The sequence below is a fragment of the Ambystoma mexicanum genome, chromosome 9 (genome assembly GCF_040938575.1).
Source record: "Ambystoma mexicanum isolate Mex_15411 chromosome 9, UKY_AmexF1_1, whole genome shotgun sequence".
NCBI lineage: Eukaryota > Metazoa > Chordata > Amphibia > Caudata > Ambystomatidae > Ambystoma > Ambystoma mexicanum.
The window spans coordinates 1,251,445,965-1,251,449,613 of record NC_090931.1 but is presented as its reverse complement, the minus strand read 5'-3'; the positions used below and the strand labels follow the sequence as shown (position 1 = coordinate 1,251,449,613).

Here is a 3,649-nt window from a genome sequence, read left to right as displayed (position 1 = left end):
TGGGAAGGCTCATCAACATCATTGACTTTATTTGTTCAATGGCTTAATGCGGTAGACTTAGATATTCATTTCACTTTTGAATATTCAGTATCTAGAATTCCTTTCTTGGATTTGTCTATTTTTTTCAAAGAAGGGTATCTCTGCACAGAATTACATAGAAAACCCACAGAGAGAAATACCACGTTGAAATATGAGAGCCAACATCCAGCCAGTTTACTTTGTAACTTACCATATGGGATGTTCTTACGGCTACGCCGTAACTGCACAGATATCGCAGATTTTGTCAAACATGCAGCAATTTTGGAAAAAAGACTATTGGAACGGGGATATCCAAAGAAACTTATAAAAAAATCCAAAAAGAGAGCTCGATATATCAACAGAGACCTCTTATTGACACCCAAGCGAGACATTGAAAAGAAAGATGAATTAGTATGTGTCTCAACTTTTTGTCAACACAGTAATGCTATTAGAGGGATCATCTTAAAAAACTGGCGAATTCTTAATACATCAGGAACATCTATACCCAGACCTCTATTTGCTTTCAAAAAAAGTAAAAATTTGAAGCAAAAGATTACTCGTGCCAGTAGAACTTTTCCTAAAGTGCATACAATCCGCGATACCAATTCTAACCCAGTGGTGGGACACTATCCCTGCACTTCATGTGTTGCTTGTAAGTTTTCCAAAAAAACTACGTCATTTGATTCACAGACCAGAAAGTGGACCCTTCGTACCTTTACCACTTGTAAAAGTAAGAATGTCATTTATGCCATTCGTTGCCCATGCCAGTTGTTTTATGTAGGCAAAACAACCAGAGAAGTGAGTACCCGTATTAACGAACATCGTTCAAAGATCAGAACTCGAAACCTCAATGCCCCAATGGTAATCCATTTTGTCGAGATGGGCCATACGGCTGATCAGATGGAATGGTTTTGCATAGAAAAAGTATATGCACAAAACCAACCCCAACTATTAAAAAATTTAGATTACAAGGAACAAATGTGGATATTTAATCTAAAAACATTAACATTGGGCCTTAATACCATGGAACCATGGAATTCGAGTAACTAAATACTACCTGTCATAACATTTTATATATGTCGGGTAGTACACTGGTATACTGCCTAATCACGTGCGTCTTTCATCTGAGAGGGTACGGCCATTTAGAACGTAGGCCAGTTCAGTTTGTGGTCACGTGGTTAATTACGTGATCACATGATGTTTTTCACGCATATATCAATACCCTTGAAACGGTGATACTGTGTTGCACGCCACTTTCAATCGGACCCAGCTGGGATACGGGTGACTAGCTACTGTGAGAACTGGCGAGTTCTTTCGCTTAAGGTAAACATTCTGTCGTGTGGGGGCCTTTCGAATCACGGCGGTTTTCCAAATCGCTTCTTGCCTTTATTGTTTAGAGAAGGGAGCCCCACATCCTTGGCTTTCCGTTAAACCCCATCCGAGTCAAGTAATCTGGAGTCGGAAATATTGAGCAATTTTCAAATGCAACCCCTCTCCCCCTACCTTTTTGAAATTCTCTAAATAGTAAGCTTTTCAGCAAGCCGTATTTGTTTAGTCACAATTGTGGTATTAATTCATCAATTTATTTTCAATTGGAAGTAATTCACTTTGGGTATAGCCAATAATATAATTGTAAGAACAACCGGTCTCTCACATACTCAAACTCTTGTGTTGTGTTTAGGCCCATATAACATCAGGTGCAGCCAACCCTGGATCCGGGGAGTCACCTTCAAATTTATGACCGCTGGTTGAACGAGCGTTTGGACATTCTCGAGAAGAACGTTGGCGTCCATACACTTCGCTATCTGCAGGAACTTCTACGGAGAAGCTATTGTTTAATATAAGTGAACACAGCGTACAATTTAAGGAAGAGACGCACAGCCTTCCATTGCATGAATGAAGGTTAGTTAATATTCTTTAGGTTTATCTTAAGTATGTGACTCTCGTGTCCTGTCCGTGGGCCGCTGTAGTGGAGGATCGACATATTGACCTTGTGATATTTATGTGTACATTTGTATATCTGTAGCATTGATTCTGTCTATGGCCTGGCTCTTATCTGCCTCTCGGAGACACCAATACAAGAGGGTAGCACTACTTTCTGCCAGACACCTCAGGTCCATCCTGGAACTTTTCCCGGGTTGGTAGCAGGCTCTTGTATATTATTACCTATTGTTCCACTATAGATATTTTTATTATGGATGTTATATGTTTTTTGTCCAAGTACAAGGGCTTCACACATTGATATGTATTATCTTTGATTTTCTTTCTTTCTTGATGTTAGAATATACTTTTGTTACTCCTGATGAAGACGTCACTACACTAAAGTATATACGTCGAAACCGGTCGAGTTTGGACTAAGATGAGGTCGTGGTTAGAAAACTCTGGGACCCATCTTAATTGCCTAGGCCACTGATGTCATCTGCTGTGGCCCGTCAAATTGATTTCATGTTCTTTCTATAAATCTTTCAGATGAATTAATTATGATGAATTTTCTTATAGATTTTATGTCGTACATTGATTGGTGTTTAGTATGAATGGTTTGTCTAAATGGATGGATGAGGTTGTATGCTTGGATGATTGAATAAGATGATTTTTATTATATAGATGTGTCTTTTTTAATAAAAGTTGTTTCCTGCTATGTAAATTGTTATTACAAGTGCAGATTTAATCATGATTTGTTTGATATATTAAATTAGTATCAGGTTTAATAAAATCCTTGATACCGTTATTTTTGAATTGTTTCCTTTGGATGTCTTTCCGCTATCTAAATCTTAATTAATACTCCAATCCAAAGCGTGGGGTTTCCTGTGTCTTTCAGAGAATACATTGCTCTTTTTTGAAGACATCCTGGTAATCTTGGTATTCAAGCGGTAAGGAGCTGATGAGGCCCAACACGATTCCTTCCTTCAGTTTCAGATTGGTGTCATCTTTTTTGTAACATGTGTCGGCACAATCATGAGGAAATGTCAGAACTTGTTTTTGCCAGTCGATCTTAGGATTGTGGGTCTCCAGCCAGGGCATTCCCAATATCATCTGGAACTGAGAAGCACCAATGAGATCGAAAGAAATGTCCTCTTGATGCACGTCCTGACACAGAAATTTGACTTTCTTGGTTTATTGTGTCTCCGGGCTGGATGATAACTGAGAACCATCCACAGCAGTGATGTTTTCCGATTTCTGCTTCTGTCAGAGAGGGAGGCCTATTCGGAGAGCCAAATCTTGGTCAATGTAGCTACCCACAGCTCCACAATCAAAATATGCCTCCAAGGCACTGGAAGGACTAGATGTGAGGTCTGTACGGATTCCTTTTTCATGTTCAACAAGTGGACCCCTACACCTGCCTGGCATTGGTGTTTCCTGAGTTCTGTTCTTCTTCTTCATCAGTTTTGTCTGTTGCCCCAACCATTTTCTTGTGTGGTTTTACCGGCAGTTACGGAGGAAGTGACCTGCTTGTCCACAATATAAGCAAAGCTGTTTTTGTCTTCTTTTTTCCCTTTCTGCTTTGGTAAGGGGACTTCGTAATCAACCAATTTGCATTGGCTTAGACTTTTCATGTGGTTTAGTCTGATTCTTACAAGGTCGAACGTAAACTGAACATCCCTCTGATCTAGCTTGGTCCATTTTCCAATTC

The 3,649-nt window shown here is 39.5% G+C and overlaps 1 long non-coding RNA gene across 1 annotated transcript; it reads left to right on the top strand.

Moving 5' to 3' along the window:
- The first annotated feature begins 1,643 nt into the window (after nt 1-1,643).
- On the top strand, nt 1,644-2,746 carry LOC138489798 (uncharacterized). The gene is made up of 2 exons (XR_011274909.1): nt 1,644-1,920; nt 2,300-2,746. It is a non-coding gene; the product is annotated as an uncharacterized lncRNA (long non-coding RNA).
- The last annotated feature ends 903 nt before the right edge of the window (nt 2,747-3,649 follow it).